This window comes from Peromyscus maniculatus, chromosome 6 (assembly GCF_049852395.1).
Source record: "Peromyscus maniculatus bairdii isolate BWxNUB_F1_BW_parent chromosome 6, HU_Pman_BW_mat_3.1, whole genome shotgun sequence".
In the NCBI taxonomy this organism is placed as follows: Eukaryota; Metazoa; Chordata; class Mammalia; order Rodentia; family Cricetidae; genus Peromyscus; species Peromyscus maniculatus.
The window spans coordinates 8,920,830-8,942,660 of NC_134857.1; the positions used below are offsets into that span (position 1 = coordinate 8,920,830).

At 40.5% G+C, this 21,831-nt stretch overlaps 1 protein-coding gene and 1 pseudogene across 4 annotated transcripts in view; both read left to right on the plus strand.

Moving 5' to 3' along the window:
• The window catches only part of LOC102920155 (EGF-like and EMI domain-containing protein 1), a 708,148-nt gene that overhangs the window by 32,149 nt on the left and 654,168 nt on the right, over positions 1 to 21,831 (plus strand). The window lies entirely within an intron of this gene.
• On the plus strand, positions 11,269 to 11,688 carry LOC121830100 (small ribosomal subunit protein eS27-like pseudogene; annotated as a pseudogene).

A 21,831-nucleotide genomic window follows, 5' to 3' on the forward strand; every position in this document is an offset into this window, starting at 1 on the left:
TTGGGCCTTCTCTCCGCCCCACACAGTTCATTTTCCCCAAACACTGTATTCTGCACTTTGCTTATTTACTCACTTTTTTTTGTCCATTTTCACCTTAGGCTTTAAGGTCTATGATGACAGGACATGGTGTCTGTTTAGTACTGGACTTTATCTACAGTTACTTAAAAAATAACTAGTATGGAGTAATTGCTAGTAAACACTTATTGAATGTACAAATGAATTTCATGTTGCTATATTGCTTTACATGCTCTCTTTGAGTGTATCTATTCTTTTGGTAGGAATGGGCGTCCTGTTTTTGTTCATTGGCATGATCTCTAAATAGCAGTCCCCATTATCAACACCAGGTGCCAGGGTACAGCATGGATCAGAGGTTGCTCCGTCTTCAGGAAGCCCACAAGGGAGAAGGAGGTCAGTCAGCAGCAGTGTAGAGCAGAAGGGGCTATGAAGCAGCAATGCTCCCGTGGCTCCCGGGCAAAGGCACACATTCAGCCAGCATCTATGAGAGGTCACCCATGTGCCAATCCCTGACTATTGTTCTGATGAGGGATGCAACTCCTGTGTGACAATCAGGATTTGCTAAGGTAAGTATATTACACATTAGCAGGCTAAGACGGGCTGAGTCTAGTCCTAAGGCCTGAGCTGTGTCAGATGCCACATTTTGTCTCTTGTGAGAGGTTTGTTTAATTCTGTACCAACACTCATCTGCTTCCTATTTGCTAGAGGTAGGTGACAGGGTGTACTTCAAGGAAATTTAATCTTAAAGACTTTAACATTATTGAGTTCTGCTGTTTAGTTGAACTATCTACTGGACAAAACCTAGAGTCCTCTGAGAGGAGAGCCTGGAGGAATTATCTTGATTAGGTTGGCTAGTGAGCTTGTCTTGATTGAGGTGGAAATTCCTACCTTGAGTGTGGGAGGTATTGTTTCCTGGGTATGTCCCTGTGTAATATAGAAAGCTAACTGAGGTGATCCAAAAAGCCATTCCTTTCTCTGCTCCTGACTGCAGATGTGATGTGACTACCGGCTTGACCTTCTGCCTTGACTTCCTTCCATAGACAGCTGTTGTAGCCTAGAACTGTAAGCCAGACCAACCCTTCTTCCCTTAAGTTGCTGTTGGCCAGGGTATCTCATCACAGCAACAGAAATGAAACTAGAGCAGGAAGGAAGTGCTTGAATTCCTGATCAGTAGATGTGCTGACACAGTGTGGCAGGGCCACCATGAATGGGACATTTAGGAGTTCTTTAATTGTGCTGTCTTCTGGTCACTAGGCCAGATTAAAGTGCTTTTGTTTCTATGTGCCGGAACTTTCACTTGCACATCATGAATTGAAAGACTTTGGATCAGTGTATGGTCATATCCATAACTCCTTCATCAGATGTGGAAAGGGCCCAAAGGAGGGTTTTGTCTGTGTTAATTGTCTGTGTTTAATGCCTCTGAGAATATTTGTTGAGGAAACAAATCCATAGCAAGAATCTGCATTTTAGCCTACAAATCTATAGAAAGCATGTCCTCTCTTGATCTTGGGATACAACACAGGGGTTGGCAGTGGGCAAAATCCAACTGTGTTGTCTTTATGAAGATAGACAGTGATAAGACAGGAAAAGTTCATTTACAAAGTAGAGATGCTGGCAGCATTCAGGAAAAGTCAACTAGGTATGATTCATCATTAGGATCCTTGGATTGGTCTATCGTTCAGCAAATGCTTTCATATACATAGTTTACTTCTAGCTTTAGTGAGGTACAGCAATATGATGTCATATTTCAGATGAAGAATCCATGGACCAGGTTAAGTTAACTTTGAACTTCAGCAAGTCACTAGTTAAAGTTGTTATAGGGGTGACATGTACAATTAAGATATTTTCTGCTGTAACACTTTCTTCCTAGAATATTGGATATTTGCATTATTAATAATGTTGACTAAGATTATATTATTACTTCATGGTGTCTTCAACAATGAAGTATGTATTGTTTACTTTGTATCTTTTTTATTGCAGAAAAAAGCTTTGACTGTTATTTAATAAGTTTTTAAACTGCATGTTAAGGTGTACTTTATATTTTACTCTTTTTATCTATAATTTGGGGTTTGTGGTGGTTAGTTTTTATTGTCAAGTGCAGAGGGCACAAGAGTATGATTTCAGAAAGTCACTTTACATTCATTGTCTTCAGTTCTGTTTTGCACAACATGACCTTTGAAAGGTTTGTGGGTAAACCCAGGAAAACACATTCCCAGTGCTATTTGCTCAAGAAGCTATTCATTTGAGGTTTACAAATGACAGAAAATAAATGCTGTCTTTGCAGAAGAATGCTGTGTGACGTAGCAGATATTAATACAAAATGACATGTTCTTTAAAAACCTATCAAGCGACCTTTTGACTCAGAGTTAATACAGCAAGCCTTTGGGGATAGTAAAGATTAGATAGGAAGTCACATCTCCATCTGCATATTTAAATCACCTAAATCTGGTTCCCACCCTTAGCATTACCAGTTTCATTGATTATGGTTTTTATTTTACTTTGCACTCTGCCCAAGTGTCCAGGCAATTTAAAGTGGTTAGATGATCGATCTGTGTATATTTGTTGATTGATGACACTTGGCACTAGCTGCCTTGGAAAAAAATGTTGTCATGAATGTCTTGATTAAATGATATACAAGCTGCCATGAACAAACCTCTCCCAGTTGAATTTCAGCTGGTTGCATGGGCTGCGGTTTTTCATTTCATAGATTGGGCAGCTCAGTGATTGCAGACGGGGACTGGAAATATACTCTAAAGAAACCTCAGGGTGTGGGGGTCTCTGTCTATGGAGCAAATGAGAGTGCTGGGAAGTTTCATGTAGTAACTACTGATCTGGAATCTGGAATCCCATCAAGATTATTTTTTCTGGGGAAGCATAGATGCTTCTGTAAAACTTAGAAAGTGATGTACACTGAAACTCTGGCTGCAGCATGGCAGAAAGAAGCATTTCTTCAGTCACACCCTGTTAGGAGATTAGTGAAAGTCACAGTTCAGTTTTGTGATGGAGAGAGAAGGACAGTGCTCACATCTTTGTCCTGTCTGTCCCTCACTGGAGAAACCTTGTCTCCTCCCATCTAGCAGAATGCTCCAAGACATGAAAGGAACCAAGTGAATGAAAATACAGAACACAGTGACCTGCTTGATAGGAACTCTGAAGGCTTTGGACATTTTCCTTACAGAGTCTCAGTGACAGGAAAATTGCTTAGATAGTATAATGGTAACATTATCTAAGGCAGATAAAGTAATAGGTGACTTACATTTTGTCATAAATATGTGTACGAAGGGATGCTTATGAAGAAATAGCAATGACTTGACCACTCTTATTATCAATATTTATGGGTGAAAAAACCAAGGCTAGTATGTTTATATAACTTGTCAAAACTACACATCTAATTTTCCACAGAAGCTTGACCTGATTATATGATTTTCTACCTCCCAATAGCATATATGTGAACATATGCAGAACTAATGCTGCTTTTGTATTTAAATTATAAATATAACTTACATGATGGTTAGTTTAATTGTTGACTTGACACAATCTGGAATCACCTGAAAAGAGAGTCTCAATCAGGTCTAGATTAGTTTGGCCTGTGGCATGTCTGTGGGCCACTGCCTTGCGTGCCTTAGTTGATATGGGATGATCCAGTCTGAGAGTGGGCAGTTCCATTTTCTGGGTTGGGTCCTAGACTATGTAAGAGTGGAGAAAGCCAGCTGAGTGCAGGCATGCATGTGTCTATCCCCTCTCGGCCCTCGAGTATGATATGACTCCACCTCTACAGTGATGGACAGTAACCTGGAGCTGTGGACTCTTTTATCACAGCAGCAGAAATGAAAGAACAATGCTCTATAAGGGAAGTCCTCATTGGACCTTTAGTGTTCTGTTTAATTTGTTCAAGTTTAATTTCTATTCTGCTTTATTTGTTCCAGTCTTTATTGATTCTTCTCTCCCTTTCCTCCTTCTCCACTCTCTCAATTTTCAATTAGATATAATAATTGAATAATTCAGCTTTAGGGGCTGAAGATGAGCTTGATTGGCAGAGTGCTTGTCTGGTATCCAGAGAGGAGGTCCTGAGTTCAGTTTCCAGCAGCATATGAGCCAGGAGTGGTGGTGCCCACCTGTGATCACAGTAGATCCAACTACCAAGGCAGGGTCACTCCGGGCCACTTACTCAGGGGCAGCCTGGGCTACAAGAGACCCTGTCAGAGAGGGAATGGGAAGAGGATGAGAATACTGGTAGATAGTCAAATCACAGCCTCACTCATCGTTCTCTGGAGGATACCTACCTGTCTGAGGGTCTTCTTGGTTGAGACTGCTGATAATAGCTAAAGAACTCTCCAATCCTATTTTTGGAGGTGACACCCCATGAGTCTCATAAATCCAAGAAATTTGAAATGTCTACTGCTCTTCCCCAGCTCTTATTTTTGAACAGTCTGTCTAGATGGTAATGAATGTGAGGAGCCAGTGCTAACTGTTTCTGGAGGATTCCTGCTAATTTGATCTTTTAAATGTTGTAAGCAGAAAGACAATTACTCTGGTCTCCCGGGGTGGTGGGGAGAGGTGTAAGATGGTAGTGTTTATCTCGTGTTTTTAATTAACATGTTTGTTTTTAGGGTGCCTTTTCTTCTTTGACATTTCTCCCTCTGGACTCAGCAAGTTTTTGAATCGCTGGTTCTCTTGCCAGGAGAACATCCTTTGAGAGAGGCCCTGGAGATGTGAAAAAACTCTGGCGCTCTGGAGATGTTAATTAGTACAAGTAAATAAATGGCCTGTTTATTCCTATGTGCATTTTAGTGCTGTCCCTTCCCTTTTTAAATTAAGAAGCAGAAAATGTGTTTGTGCTTAAATGTAGTGTAAAGTTTCCCACATTCCTCTGGGTACAGGTATGTTTTCCCTGCTTGCAGAAAATATGTTCAGAAGCGTATTGTCTCCTGAGACAACACGCCTCCTTTGCATTGTTACTGCAGGCCTCCATGAAAAGGTGATATCTGAATAATATTATTTCACATGTCATAGCGACCCGCTTCCTTATTTGAGTTTCTGTAATATGAAGTTGTAGAGAGTAGGAATTAAAGAAACAGGGGTGTAGGAATTGTCCACCATTTGCATAAAACCCTGCTTGTCAAAAAGTTTAAACATACAGAAATAAGGCCTTCAGAACACACTCCAAATCCTTATCTTCAGGCTGCCTCACAGTAAAGACAGCTCAAGAAAATGAAAGGCTGGCCTACTTTGGAAGCCACTGAAATTAGTTTCAATACTTCTGCTCACATCAACCTTTCAAATTACAATGTTGTGGAATGGTACTTTTTACCACTATTTTACTTAATCTCTAATACCAGAGTAGCCTAATCAAGAAGCCCTGTAGAATAGTGGTGACAGGGAGTTTGAACCCTGGACCTACCCTCCTCATGCTCACACTGTGATTGTGCCAGCTAGTGTGTATTTCAGTAGCAGAGCTCATATCTGGCACACATTAGGCCCTGGGGTCAATTCCTCAGCATCACAGAAAAAAACCACAGAACAAACCAAAGTGTGATTGTATCACTGGCTGCTTGCTCTGTGACCCAGGGTGAGAAGTTTTACTTACCTAGCCATATTAGTCTCCCCCCCCCCCTCTCTCTTTGAAATGAGGTGATACTGTTTGTGACAGTCTAGTGAGGTATCCAGTGGAAGACAATTCAAGTTATGTGGACAATGATAAACATTAAATGGATTTTATTAGTTCATACCATTGGTTATTAAAAAGCTTTAGCTAGAAAAGCTTAGAAAGTCTAGAAAAAAGAGAGGAATGAGTGAGTAGGGATTAAATCTTCAGGTATGAGTGTGTTTTGAATCTTAAATAATAGACTCACAACATTCTAGAGCTCTGAGATAATTTGCACATGTCAAAATGGAACTGTTTTGGTAATTTTTATTCACTTTTGGAGACATTTCTGAAGTAGGGTAAGAAATAAGTGAAATGAATTATAGTCTCAAGAGATAACCAGTCATATCATTGTAGTATGCTGGAGTGATTCTGTCTCAATTATAATGTTGCTATCTGGGCATATAGAATAAGATCAGTGCAGCCGCAGTACTAGTTAGTGAGAAAGAAACACTGTTTCTGTTGTTCAGACAGGAAGTTTAGGGCATTTCGATAAGAATGCCACCACCAACAAAACATACATGCATGTCAAAACTGACTATGTAGTCAGAGAACCCAAATGTGCCATTCCATGCATATTATCACTGAAGTTGAGATTTGGAACTAGGTCTTTTGAAGTCAAGATAATGAGGAAGATATGTATAGTTGCGTTACTCATATCTAAAGGCCAAAAGCAAAGTACTTGCTCAGTAATTAATTTTTCTGAGTCCTGATTTTTCTTTATTAATATTTTTTGAAGTTAAAATGCGGTTAAAGTAATTACATCATTTTCCCCTTCCCTTTTCTCCCTTCAACCTCTCCCATATACCACATCTTCCTTGCTTTCTCTCAAATTCATGATTTCCTTTGCTTTGATTGTTATATATATATATATATATATAATAGAGAATATGTAAGAGCCAGAGGAACAGAAATTGGACTGTGGAATTACTTCTCCCAGAACTGGCAGGCAAGTTATACTTACAAAGTCTCAAGCACATGGCTACCTAAACAAGATATGAACATGGAAGACACCAATATACATGCTAACATGGAAGGGGGAAATCTCACTAGGTCCCACCCTAAACTAAGAACTACAGAAGAAAGGCTGATACCAGGAGAAACAGTCTTCCCCAGGGAAGAGCCCCACAATTAGCTATCCAATACCAAGTAGTTATCCCTGAAAACATACATGTACAGGCAACATTATATGGACTGAGGGCTGATTTGTAAGACAGGGATCACGTGGGAGTGAAATGGTGAGCAGTAATTTAACAGGTAGGTCCTCCAGTATTTTAGCTTTATTTTTTTTAAGCAAATAATATCTTTAAAGCAACCTTGGTGGGCAGGGGTTCCTGGCTGTCATTGTCAAGTAGTTCAGCACAGACACCATTGGCAAATGGTGTGTATTGGAACTTCATGTGACCTCCCTTGGTTAGAAGTACCATCCAGATGCTTTAAGATTCCTAAGACACTGGCCTTATATCCTTCACTATTTCCCTTCATATCACTTCATTTAGCCAGAATTTCAGAAATGGGTAACAGGTACCAGTTTGAGAAGGCATTAGCATAGGAATATTCTCAGTTTTGAGTTGTGATAAGACAAGTATGCATTATAAATCAACTAGGAACATAGGATAGTCCATACCACTATCCAGAAAACCATGAATGGTTTCTATGCTCTATTTCTTGAATATTCAGTTCACTGTTGGTGGCTCTCTGGGAAGAAGATGATTTGGGCAATATGGTTAGCAGTTGAGCTTTACCTACTTTTATATTTTGTGATTTCTGAAGAATATTTATATGACCAATGGTAAAGGAAACTAATTTGCTTAAAATGTTTAATGTTACCATATTATTGAATGGTTAGAGTGATTTTTGGCCTTGCTACTTATTATAACAATGAAAAATTATTCATAGTTAATGCTCATGAGTTTGCTTATTTTAACAAGAATATATTTGAGGGTCTAGCCAGATTCATTACTTTCTCAGTGCACTTCCTGGAAGGACTACAGAAACAAGCAAAGAAGTAAATACCACCTGTCTTTTGAAGAATAGTTTCCAGAGAGCCTGGTTACAGCTGTAGAGTAATTAATACTAAATCCATAAACCATTAGTTTTATCATTTGGCTGTAAAACTTAACAAATTATATATTTTTTTTTCTTTTTTTTCGAGACAGGGTTTCTCTGTGTAGCTTTGCGCCTTTCCTGGAACTCACTTGGTAGACCAGGCTGGCCTCGAACTCACAGAGATCCGCCTGCCTCTGCCTCCCAAGTGCTGGGATTAAAGGCGTGCGCCACCACCGCCCGGCAACAAATTATATTTTGAGATCAGGGTAATATAACAAAAATAACAGCTCGTATCACCCTACAGAAGGATAGTTCTATTTCTAGTTTCTATGGAAATGGGATATGCTTTCAATTTATCTATTTATTTTTGACAAATCTAAGATGCTAAAATATAGCTATGCTTTGCACCAGTGGAGAACATTTATTCTGTTTTGATAACCCTAATTATTCCAGTATAAACACACAGGTTTTAATCTAACCAATAATTAGATATCCATACTAAAATCAAGCAGTCATGCTGGTTACTGTCAGCACAGCTAAGGTCAATTCAAGGTAGATTAAGAACTGTCTTTATTCTGAAGAGGTAAATTACAGACAATTAGAAATAAGGCCTTTATTTCAGTCCTTCTTCTACAGTTGGAACAGAGCTTTCTCATGCCTTAGGAGTGGAGCTTGTCATAGATCTAACTGTACTTTATCCTTTCTCAAGTTGTTGCTCTTATATGCACCTGTGTTTGTGATGTATGTGCATGGGATGTGTGTGTGTGTGTGTGTGTGTGTGTGTGTGTGTGTGTACCTACATGAACATATGGAGGCCCTTGTCTTGTCCATCATTATCCACCTTATTCCTCTGAGGCAGGTCTCTGACTGAGGCTATGGTACGCTGATGGCCAGAAAGCACTGACCTCACCCCCACAGTGCTGGTGGTGTAGAGATATGCATAATTGCATCTGTTGTTTCATGTAGGTGCTGGGGACTTGAGCTCATGTCCTCTGCATGTGTTGCAAGTCCTCTTACTCGCTGAACCGTTTCCTTAGCCCCTCCTCAAACTTTTATATTCTTCATCTGAAAAATTCAGTTGTATAGATTTATCATTAAATTATTAAAAGATAAAAACAACAGAGAAGCCCAAATGACAGCAGAGAGCCTTCACCCAGCAACTGACAGATGCAGAGACCCATACCCAAACATTAGGCAGACCTGGAGAATCCTGCAGAAGACGGGGAAGAAGGATTGTAGGAGCCAGAAATCACACACACACACACACACACACACACACACACACACACACACACACACACACAAAAACAAAAACCCACAGAATCAACTAACCTGAACTCATAGGGACTCACGTAGTCTGAACCAACAACCAGGTAGCCTGCATGGGACTGACCTAGGCCTCTGCACATATGTTATCGTTGTGTAGCTTTATTTTCTTGTGGGACTCCTAACAGTGGGAACAGGGCTTGTCTCTGACTCTTTTGCCAGCTTTTGGAGAACCGTATCCTTATGTTGAGTTGCCTTGTCCAGGCTTCAACTTGAAATGCCTTGTTTGGTTGCTGTCTTCAGGAGGCCTGACCTCTTCTGTAAAAACAAATAATAAATATATAATATTATTTATTATACAAAATATATAAGTAAATAAAATATGTATTTAGAAAAAACAACCCCAGAGAATGAAAATACTTAATATCAGTAGAATCAACAAAAATAGAAGGGTCTTTCCTTGATAAAACTTCATGAGAGTCTTCAAAAGCCTGAATGGAAACAGATACAAGAAACTCTGTGAGCCACAGGCTAGGGAGGTGGGAAGATGACTGGAGAACTTAACAAAATAAGACACATTCATTACTGAAAAATTGGGATACATAAAAATATAAGTAAGAAAATGTACATCCTTGATAGCTCATTTCCTAGTGAATGTTACAAATATTCTAATGAATGCATTTTCACTTTACCTTCAGTTCATGTTCATGCCATTCCCACATACCCAAGCCCAGCTTTCATCACATAGTTTTTGATTGGCCTAGCCTTAGACATGCTAGAATCACATCATATGCTAGAATCATATCATATTAACCAATGCAAGAAGTCTGCATGCTCAAGTCACACCACAAAAACATAAATAATATGAAAGACCAAGACAGTATGTCCTTTGCCCCAAGCCCACTAGGCTTATAGACACATTTTAAAGTGAGAATTACCTAGAAGACCTCCAGGACACACAATTTAAAAGAAAAATCATAAACATGATCAAATAATTCAAGGCGTTTAAAGAAGACATGAACAAACACATCAACAAACTTAAAAAGAATAGTGATAAACTTCTGAACAAAATTCAAGGAAAACAAATATGTGGCTGAATGAAATGATGGTGGAAACTCAGGATGTGAAAACTCAGTAAAGAGATGGAAACATTGGAAAGAGCCCCAGGGGAAATAAGAGGGAATTGAGACGGTCAATAAGCTAATAAGAAAAGTTAGAGAAAAGTCATACCAGTAGACTACATCAAGTAGAAAATGGAATATCAGGACCTGAGATAATGTAGAGGAATTGTACCACTCAAGCAAAGAATATGAAAAATTATAAGTACATAAAAGGCACATGCAGGAATTTTGTGACACAGAAAAGACCAAATCTTTGTATTAATAGCATAGCACAGAGAAGAATCCCTCATCAATGGTATAGGTCTTCAACCAATCACAGAAAAAACTTCCTCCCAAATAAGGAAAGACACACATACACAAATACAAGAAGCACAGAAAGAAAACGAAACAGACAAGACCAGAAAAGGACATGGAGTATCACAGTTAAAATACTAAATGTATAGAACAAAGAAAGGGTATGGAAAACTGCAGGGGACAAGCCACAGGTCACAAAAATAGGAAAACCCATTAAAGTTGTAACTAATTTCTTACAAAAAAATTTAAAAGCCAGTAGACTCTGAAACAATGTACTTCAAGTTCTAAAAGACCACAGATGCCAGCTCAGACTATTTTACCCAGAAAAACTATCTGCCATAATTGAAAGAGAAAGAAAAACTTTTCATGATATAAATGGTCTAAAAATATTCATATTCACCAGATCATCCCTAAAGAGAATACTTGAAGCAATACTTCAGACTGAAGAGAGGAATAGGCAGAGCTAAGAAACTATAGAAAGAAAAGGAATGAAGATGTGATTACTGAAACACAAAATAGAACTAAGAACACAAATAACAAACAAAAACAAAAGCAAGCAAACAAAAATTACCAAAATGACAGCAACTAATGCCTTTCAAGAATAACTTAGAATATTAAGTTATTAATATTAAGCTAGTAAGTTGGGCCTTAAGTTACTAAGTTGGGCCTCAAGTCCCCAACCAAAAGACACATGTTAGTTGAATGTATAAAAAACAAACAAACAAAAAAAAACAAAAACCAAAACCAGAATCTCTCTTCTACTGCCTACAAGAAACTCATCCTACTTTAAGGATCATCTCGGGAAATTGAGGCTGAGCTCCCGCTAGCGAGCACCTCACCTCAGAAATCTGGATCACCAGTGCTGGCAGAGCTGTCACCATGCCTCTGGCTAGAGATCTATTACACCCTTCCTTGGAAGAGGAAAAGAAAAAAACATAAGAAGAAACGGCTGGTTCAGAGTCCAAATTCTTACTTCAGGGATGTGAAATGTCCAGGTTGCTACAAGATGACTACAGTTTTCAGTCATGCTCAGACAGTGGTTCTCTGTGTAGGTTGCTCAACAGTGTGTGCCAGCCCACAGGAGGAAAAGCCAGGCCCACAGAAGGCTGTTCATTTAGAAGAAAGCAACACTAATCATCTATACAAGTTCCTGAGTTTGTGTTTTTCACAGAAAGCCTTATCAAGTTCAGTGACTCTACCATAACAATGTAACTGTGTTTGACTTTATGAAGTATACAGCAGTGATCTCCTATTTTGGTGTCAGTTTTTCAATAAAGTTTTAATTATGGACAAAAAAAAGGATAGTCTCAAGGGATAAATCAAGTTATAGTTTATGTTCTTAAGTCTGTCAGACTGGCATTGTTCTGTTCTGAGTTGGGGAGATTATAAGAGTTTGTTTTGGGGGTGCCATGATCAGAAGCTATATCAATCTTGACCATTAGAACATGTATTTGATCATTTTCTTTTTCATGTCTATGGGAATCATTAGTAAAAATATTAGGAAACTTTTCCTTGTCTTTCAAATTAAAGGAAGAAAATTTGAATAGTTGACTGTTCTAAAAAGATCTTTTAGTAACTGTGCAAATTCAAGGTACATAAGTCCAGGATTCCTCCAAGTTTTTCCACTGACCCTTTTTCTGTCATATATGCATATATGCATATGTCTATAATGTTCCTGGGTTATCTAGTCAGAATCACATATTACTTGGCTTTGAAAGAGCACCACCAACCAGGCCCTTAGACTGTGCTGCTAACACTCACGAGTATTCTGAGCTGGTCAGTGTTTATTTTGGATTTTTATGTTAAAGCTATTGTATATATTTTAAATCTTGTTGGCTATACCACATTGTTGTGAGGTAGACTGGGTTAGCTGTTGCAAGTCATCAAGCTTAAATCTGAATCTTTGCATTTTTCATAGGTTTTTTCATTTTTATTACATCTATCGGTTTATTTTGTACATGCGTTTGTGCCTGCATTTGAGTATGGTAGGTTGGTATGCATGTGCCCTTGTGCACATGCTGTACTGTTTGTGTGTAAGTCAGAGGACAACTTTCAGGAGTCAGTTCTCTCCCTCCACCAAGTGGAGTCCAGGGATTCCTTGTGAAGCTTGTCTGCAGGTGTCTTTACTAGCTGAGCTATCTCGTGGCTCTCAGTCCTTCATGTTTTTAAAACGGGTGCTATTGGCTTAGAAAAGAATACTGTGCCAACAGAGAAAGAGAAATGGAGTGTCATCACAGAGACAGAATTTGGTATGCTGTTTTTTCCTAATGAACAAGTAACATCAAAGGCAATATTATCTAAGAGAAAGACTGAATGATAACGAGTTCTGACATCCTGATTTTCCCTTAAACATACAGAGAAATTGGAATGTTCTTGCGCTCCACAGGTTCTGAGGTTAGAAAAGGAGAGGACAATTCCCTTAAATAGCAGTCTGAGAGATTTAAATTGGAGAAAAGAAATAATGTCCTGGTAAGATTGTTAAACATAGGGAGGGATTTGATGGAAAAACTAAAGCCACACAGGAGAGACCTAGGGTCACACACATACCTGCCTGAATGTAAAGTGGACAGTCTTTAGAAAGCTTTGGGCAAGATTTGTATGAAAAGAGGTAGGCAAGCTACGGCAATAAAAATAAATTTCTGGGGTTTTGTCAGAATGTAAGAAGAGCAAGAAAGACTCACTCTTAGGTCAAAAGAGAAAAAAGTTCATCCCTAGGACATTGAAAGAGAAATAAATACTAAGATACTAAAAATATGAGGGCATCACAGGAAGAATTATACACATAACAACACACACATGATAAAAGACACAGAGAGAAGAACCCAAATGTGAGGATGCTCCAGGAATTGGGCCACTTTGTGTGTGGAGAGATGTTTGGATTTGGTGACTGGGAAAAAAAGAATAAAATGTAAATAACTCTTGTATTTACAACACTTCAAACATCTCACACACTATTAAATAGTGATGTGCTCTTCATGTTGATGGGCTCAAAGGTCTCCCAGAATTAATCTTTATGTTATGAGTTATAATGTTAATTGTTGAGATTTGTTGTTGCCAAGTATGTGGCATGAGGTTCCCAGTGCATAGGGTTATAATTAAACAAACGTTTCCTAAGCAACTTCTCGTGTGGGCTACAAAGTGTTAACAAGACACAGGATTTGTTTTTGAAAAGAATTCCCATTGTATTTGAGGAGACTCTAGGGTTACCCATCCCGTAAGGTCATGTGTTGTCTTCAATCTGACATTGCAGTGAGGGCAGGGAGCAGCAGAAGCTGCTGTTCACGACAGGCAAACGCTCAAGGCCTTCCTGGAGTGATGCTTCTTAGGTGAAACCTTGAAGAAGAGATGAGGCTTTCGACAGAAATGGGATGGGTTTTGGATGGAGGGCAGAGGTCTTAGGCTTGTTGAATGGGGATACTTGTGTGGTGTTTTGGAGCTGGTATGTGAGATAAGAGTTGTAGTGTTTCCTGCAAATCAACACAAACTTGAAAGCTTTAAAGGGTGTTCTTGGGAGAAGAGAGATGTTGGCGCAAACTGAGGTACTTGCTTCTAAGCCTGCCCAACAGCCTGAGTTTAAGCCCTGGGATTCACATAGTAGAAGAGAACTGCTGTCCACAGGCTGTTGTCTTCTGGACCCTCCATGTGCAGTGTGGCAGGTGTCTCACCACATTGGGTGCTGAGGCCCCTGGAAGGGTGGAGAGAAGGAAAGGACACTGATGAGTCCTTGAAATTAGAGCCGGGGCTGTGGCCTTGTCTATGCAAGCCTTGCTTCCTACATGAGTAGAGTAACAAAGGGCAGCAAAGTCATGGGAAGCGATGCCTCTGCTTATCATGTGTGAGGCGTGGGACCGATTGCCCATATGACAGAGGTAGCATAGCATTTGTAGATAATATGTCCCCTGTATGAATCAGAGGAGAAACTAGAGGTTGGGGTTTCATCTCTACAGAAGCTGGCTTTGGACATCATATAAATGTACTCTCTAGCTTGCGTATGAGGCAGTAAATGAGGTCAACTTCACCAGCTCTGGTTCCAGTTTGCTATTAACGGGTTTCTCCTTCAGGGGTTCCCAACGATGTTAACACATCTCCATGTGTTGTCACCTTCTGATCGATCTAGTCATCAGAGGGATATTAAATAAATTTCCAGCAAGCTATCCCTGCTCCCGTGTTATTCGCTGAGTTTCCTTACGCCCACGAATGGCTGTGCAGAGGCTTTGAAGCCTTTCTGTATTTCAAAAACATTTGTTCAGTGAATGAAGAGGATGACTTTCTAACTAATTGAACCCCAGCTTTCAGATACAGCCTTTCCAGATGCAGTGGAGCCTGCAAATGGCTTAGAGTTGTATTTGCCTTGATAATATCTTAAGCATAAGACTCAAGCTTCAGATTTCAGACCTGGGAGTTATGGACTAGAATCCTTAAGAGGTACCGACCCACTGATTCCCTTTTGTTTAAGGCCCTATTGACTCCACAAGAGGCCATAGGACTATATTCCCGGGCGACAGCTTCTGAAACTCTCCAAAGGTTCCAGAATGGGCTGATTGTTCTGCACTGCTCTTAATGGCGCAGGGATAAATACCGGTATCTTTTGTGCCATCTGTTTTCTACTTTCCAGATCTATTTTTATCTCATGCTTCTATTCGTTTAAAAGTTCTATTTATAAAAAAAGCATATATAGTTGATGATATGAGGGGCTGTTTTTGCATCTTGTGTTTCATGAGAGAAATTATTTGATCATTTTGGAGGGCATAATGATTTGTGAAATTTGAAAAGCAAAAGCAGAGAGGACGAAAGTAGTGGAGTATTCATTTGTAAATGAGAGGTGGCTCGCAGCTCCTTTCAAAGCCTGTGATGCCCTCCTGCGGTAGGACAGCCCCACCCCCCACCCTGGCACCCCAGGGTAGCACCTTTGGATTCTCACTGTGCAAACACTCACATCGCAAGGGATACTGTCTATAGGCAGGTGGTAGTGATTTTTCCCATGAGGGAAAAGTAGGAAGACATCTTCCCCCTATTTCTACTCTTTTGGGGCTCAATTCTCTAATTAAAACTGGTGTTTTGGAAAGAGAGAACATGAATTCAGACTACAGTAATAAATTATATCCTTGCCTCAGATGGAATTAAAATGACTACAGACTTGAAATTTCCCTGCCTCTGAAAACTTAATTTGATATTTTCTGTTACACACCAAGAACTGATTTGCAGAGGCACAGACTGTAAGATTAATTGAGGCAGCCATCTCTTCTGGCGCATCTAATCTTACATCTAATTATCTGATCATCTGAATCGCAAATACAGTAGTTAAAGGGGCTCGTTGAAAGGGCAGTCTTAAAATGTAAATACTAAAAGGGAGCTTTACGATTTTCAGCCACAGACACGCAGACTTGAAGTAGCCCTTATGTTATTCATGGCCCTGGGTTAGAAGGTCATATGCAAATGTGGCTGCATTGTTCTATGACTTATAAAAAGTGAAGGAGCTTCTGAAGTCAGTGCTGGGCTTGTTTTGACAATTAACCCCCATTAGTATTCCAGACCACATAAAGCAAAACTCTTAAAAGGCTCTCTTTTCATGAATGTACTGTCAAATTGACTTCATCATTTAAATGGGACTGTAGACACAGTAAATGATGAGTTGATATTTATACAAAGCATAGCCTTAATTAAAATATTATGAGCAATTAAACCGAGTGTTCACGGAATTATTGTACATTTATATGTAGCAGAGTAAAAACATTGCATAGGACTGTTAAGCTTTTTGTATGAATCTAATTAACTTTGACAGGCTTTGGGCTTTTTTCCCTCTTATTTTTAGAAGTGCTGCAGATAAATGTACTTGCATCTGGAAAACTTCAAACAGTTTTGATCAGCATTTCAGGTCTGATGTAAAATGTGTGTATTGAGACACTGTCTTAAATAAGGCATTGATAGACAAGTGGTGTATTGCTCCTTATAGTGGGAGCAGATGTGACTCAGAGATCAGCTGCTGGCTGGAACCTCAGCGAATGCTTTTTGTTTTAGTCACAATTCAATGTTAGGTCAGGTGGTCACTGTCTGTGAACCTGGTCTTTATATACGTGGCTCTGAATAAAGGTGGGGTGTGAACAAGGAAGTTCACACTACTGATTCCCCGAAAGGCAAGTAGGAAGGTTCTATTTCTCCTCTTCATACTCTGTAGCCTTTAGAGAACGGAGACATCAGGAGCAAAACCAGGTTTCCATACAATCCCAAAGGCTCCCTGTTTCAGACTATTTCAATGTTCCTTCCAAAACTCATGCCGAAATTTAATCTCCATTGGAATATTATTAAAAGGCAGGATCATTTAGAGTGATTCAGTGTTCAGGGTACAGTCTTAAGTAACCAATGAATTCCTAGTTAGTGGGCGTGGTTAAAGATGGAGGGAGAGGTTTCTGATAAAAAGAATGAGGAGTGAATCTCACTCTTTTAGATTTTGTTTTTTTTCTTTCTCCTTCCCTCCCTCCCCCGTGTGTATGTGTGTGTGTGTGTGTGTGTGTGTGTGTGTGTGTGTGTGTGTGTGTGTGTATGTATTTGTGCACTTGTTCATCCTCTAATGACTTATAAGTTGTTTTAGAAGTACTTACCAGCTACCAGCACCACGCTCTTAGAATTTCTAGACTCTAGAACTGGAAGTGAGCCAAGTAAGCTTCAGTTGTTTAGATGTCACATTCTTTCACAGCAGCAGTAAACAAACTAGCACACACACACACTCACGCACACACACACGCACACGCACACGGATGAATTGCTGAGAAAAGCGAGGTCGGACATTGAAGGTGCTGGGATTTCTGTTCCTACTACTGATCTCCCAAATCCCACTGAGGAAGCCATGAGAGAAAGCTGGGAATTTCTCCTTCTAATGTCTCCAAGGCACACATATAACAACAGTGACAAGAAACACCACGGATGGAATTTATTTAGCTTAGTTCAATTATTTGAGCTGCACAATTTTTTTTATGTAATCCTTTTCTCAATTCTTTGAAGTAGACACTATGTTGGAGGCTGGAGAGATGGCTCAGTGGTGAAGGGATGCTCACTGCTCCTGCAGAAGACTTGAATTCAGTTCCTAGCACCCATGCTGGGTAGCTCACAATAGTCTTTATTGCAGCTCCAGGGGATCTGATATCCCTTTCTCACCGCGATGGACACCTGCACTTAGGTGTACATACCAACACACAGACATATGCACACACACATAGTTAAAATATAAAATAAGTCATTTTTAAAGATGTACATTGAATCTACTTGTAAAGAGACTGAAATATAGAATATGTCTGGCAATTCTCAGACACAGGACTAAAAAGAATTAATATTGTTAAAATGTAAGATAGACAGTCAATCGACATTGATGATTAAATTAGGTAAAATTAAATAAGAAAAGACAATACACTTGTATATATGAGTGTACACACAATTGTGATTGGGGGCAGAATTTGCTCCTTATCTGAGGTTTGACTTCCCATGACTTCAGTTATTCACAATCGCACTAAAGAAAATACATATGAAACAGAAAATTCCCAAACTAAGCATTTGGTATGTTTTTAAACTGCTGCATTCGGAAGTCGGTGAAGGAACTGTTCGCCATTCCATTCCATCCGTGTTGAAAGTAAACCCCACCCTCGTCTAGTCCACCCACAGTCCACTTTCTGCCTCCCTGTGTGTCTGCTCCAGGGTTGCAGAGGTGCTAAGGACTAAGCAGCCTGGCATTGCATCAAATGCTTAGCAGTTCACCTCTCTTCATCTCAGCTGGTAGGGATGACACCATCTCTCATCACTGCAAGAAGGAAAGGTTGAGGTCAGTACAAAATGATATACCACATATATACTGAGAGATACCACATCTGTCTTCACATAATTTATTATAATACATTACTATAGTTATTTTAACATTTATTATCATTTGTTAGTATCTTACTGTACATACCTTAAAAATTAAACTTCGTAACAGGTATGTGTATAAAAGAAAGAATACTACAGGTAGAATTTGATTTTACCTACACCTTAAGACATCTCACTGGGGGTTTTGAAGCATGCCCCACTTGGATAAATGGCATGTGTATGTATGTAGATGTAGATGGGCAGAGCCATCTTTGCCAGCAGATGGCTGACAGTGGTAATTTTAAGGTCAATGAGCAAGGAAAAGGACATTGTATAAAAGCATGCGTAGAACTTAGTAGTTTTTAATAATTGTTTAAATGTCCCATTCAGACAACTTTACAGCTGCTAAACCAACCACCTGAAAAGGAAAACAAACCGAGTGACGCAGCTCTGACATCAGCTAGTGCTGCCTGCTCCTGAATTTGTACTTTCACGATGTCTTTGGAAACACTGATTCCTGGTTAAAAACCTCAAGAGAAAGTGTGTTGAATCTCTTGATCCCCACTTTGCTGGATGTGGTCCTTTTGGTGGTTCCAGATGGAAATACCGGGTAGCCATGTAGTCGTTGGGGTGCAGGTCTGTGGCAGGTTTGTATCCCTCTCCGCCTTTGACTGTGCCTGGCTGCCGCAGCAAGCAGGTGGGAGCAGCAGGACATGGGACCCTGCACTGTGAGAGCTCCAGTGCGGGCCCTGGGAATCAGGATCACCAGCTCTGCAAGCGTTTTAGCTCTGGAGTAGGCTAGAAAGCCAGGCTAGCTGAGCCTTGGTAGCAGCTGGCAATGCAGCTGTGTGTTAGAATTATGCAGATCCCGACAGCAGTGTCCGTACAGTTCTGGGGACTGGAGTGCTCAGGACCCTTGGCTGAAAGTCGTGGCAGCTCCCTGTTACTCCCCGGCAGACCCGTCCCACAGTTCCTCTGGCTCTTCATTGCCCTCTCTCCTTCCACCTCAGCTAAACAGCTTGTCTGCCTCCCCTGGCCCCTTTGTTTCCGCTCTGGCTGCTTGCCTGAGCCTTGAGCTGTCTCTTTTTAGTCTTCAGCAGCCGGCTGCCTTGTTGCATTTGTACATTGCTCTGCTTGCTCAGCCGACACTGTGGCTGCTTCTCTGTTGGTCAGTCCGTCCTATTAAACACAGGCAAGAAAAGATCATGTGAAGGAAGCTTTTTAAAATTATTATTTTTTTCTCGAGACAGGGTTTCTCTGTGAAGTTTTGGTGCCTGTCCTGGATCTCACTCTGTAGACCAGGCTGGCCTCGAACTCACAGAGATCCGCCTGCCTCTGCCTCCCGAGTGCTGGGATAAAAGGCATGTATCACCACTGCCCAGCAAAATTAAAATTCTTATATATATTTATTTGGTCCATGTATGTGTACACATGTGCTAAGACACAGTTGTGGAGTTCAGAGTACCACTTGTGGGAGTCAGTTCGCTCCTGCCATGTGAGTTTTGGGAATCAAACTCAGGTTATCAGGCTTGATGGCAAATGCCTTAACCTGATCAGCCATCTCAATTACCCGAGAACCCCATTCCCCCTTTCTTTGAGCCTAATGTTTTGAAACCAGAGGAGGTGGCACAGAAGCATGTCTGCCAGCAGATCCGCTCTGTATACCTGAACAGTCTTTGTCACAGGCCTCACGTGCAAATTAAGGTTGGTGTTTGCACCCATCATATAGCAGTTCCTCTGCTAGATCACTGGAGAAGTGCTCCTCCTCTGACCTCAGTGGAATTAGCGGCAACGTCATTTAGAGTTTGTCAAGACTTGTTGTAGCAAAAGGGCTGATAAAAATTGAAGTAGCGCTGACCGAGGCTGCACCTCCAGGAGCCTGAGCAACAAGCTGTGTTTCTCCTGGCTTTCTGAGTCTTCGTGGAGCACTCAGAGTAGCTGGTGCTGGCCCAGGGTGGGCTGACTGGCTCTTCTTTTGCATGGGGGCAAAATGGGCAGCAAGGGAGAGTCCAGATGCTGTTAATTAAGGACTCAAATTACCCAGTCCCCAATATATTGATTATTTACAGTAAAAGGCACATTAGGAATGGCTATTATAGGAATTTGTAAAAACTTACCAGAAACACTTATAATAATTTTTGGCAGATCCCAACAGAGCTAACACCTGCCCAGTTTCCTAGGGAAGGTGAGTCCCCTCATCTCTCTCATCTTTGCCCCTTTGAAAATCTTAGTTATACATAGTCGAGGAACCATCAGAATTCATTTTCTATAAATCCAAACTAATTGGTACATACTGAGTACCCACGATGTATCAGTGGCACTGTGCGGACCATGAGAAGTTCCAGAGATGAACAAAACACTGGATTTATATCTTTAGATAAGAACAGGATTATAGACAGAAAGGCTTATTCCAAGAAGCTGACACATGGAGCCCTTATGCTGCAGCAGGAGAAGAAACAATGTTGTGTGTACCTTTAAAGGAAGGAATGCTTTCTTTACATAGTGATTTATACAGCCCAGGATGGTTGGATATGACGAAGATGCTAAGGTGTGATCTCTGTCTTTGAAGAACATGTACTGGGGGAAAGAGAATTTGGAAACACAGGAGAATAACAGAGGACAGGAAATCTGGGAAGAGTGTGCAATTGGATGGTGGGATACAGGCTGGGCTGTAAGTGAAGCAGAAAAGGAGGTGATCACTCTGGGCAACAAACACAGGACATTTCATAAGGAAAAAGAAACCACACTTCTGGTTTTTTTTCTTTGTTTTAGCAGTCACAGGGAAAAAAAGCAGCACCAGGAACTGTATCCAGTGATTGCCCTTTGAGTGGCATCTCTTTTCATTCTTGGACCCTCATTAAAAAATAAAGAACAGATGCACATTTGATCTGATGAATTTAATATGTGTGTGTGTGTGTGTGTGTGTGTGTGTGTGTGCGCACACACACACACACACACACACACACACACACACACACAGTTTGGGGTGATGAATTTCTCCCTTTCTGTTTCTCTATTCCCTCTCTCTGTCTAGCCTTTCCTTCTTGCTGTTTTTTTTCCTATTCTTTTAGACATAGTTTTAAGATAGTGGGCACAAAATCAGCACATTTCCTTGTAAGGGGAATTAAACACGATTTCTGGATCCCTCAGAGGGCATCAGCTCATATTTACATATGGAAAGCACTACTGACCACATTATTAATGCCCACCGTGTATAAGCATTGCATCTCGGATGGAAAAGTATCCTGGCAGCTGGAAGCCAAGGAATACCATAAAGTCACACCACACAACAAACTTCACACAAGAGATTTATTGGGAGGAAAAAAACCAGGAAGGTGGCTGCCTCTGCTAGAGCAAGAAACAGCAGCAAGGATAGAAGGCTTCTTGGGAAGGGGGTGGAACTTTCCAGGGTGGAGATTGGTGGGATTTCATGTTCATAGATTGGGCTTTTTGCTCTGCAGGGTCCAGCAGTTAGGGTAGTTAGAGTATTCTGTGGGTGGAACCTGGCAGTTAGAGGTCCTCAGGGGAGGGGCCTGGCCACTTGAGTGGCTGTAGGGCCTTACAGTGGTGTGCTCCTGGCAGCAAAAGTGCTGTGGAGTTAGCTAGATT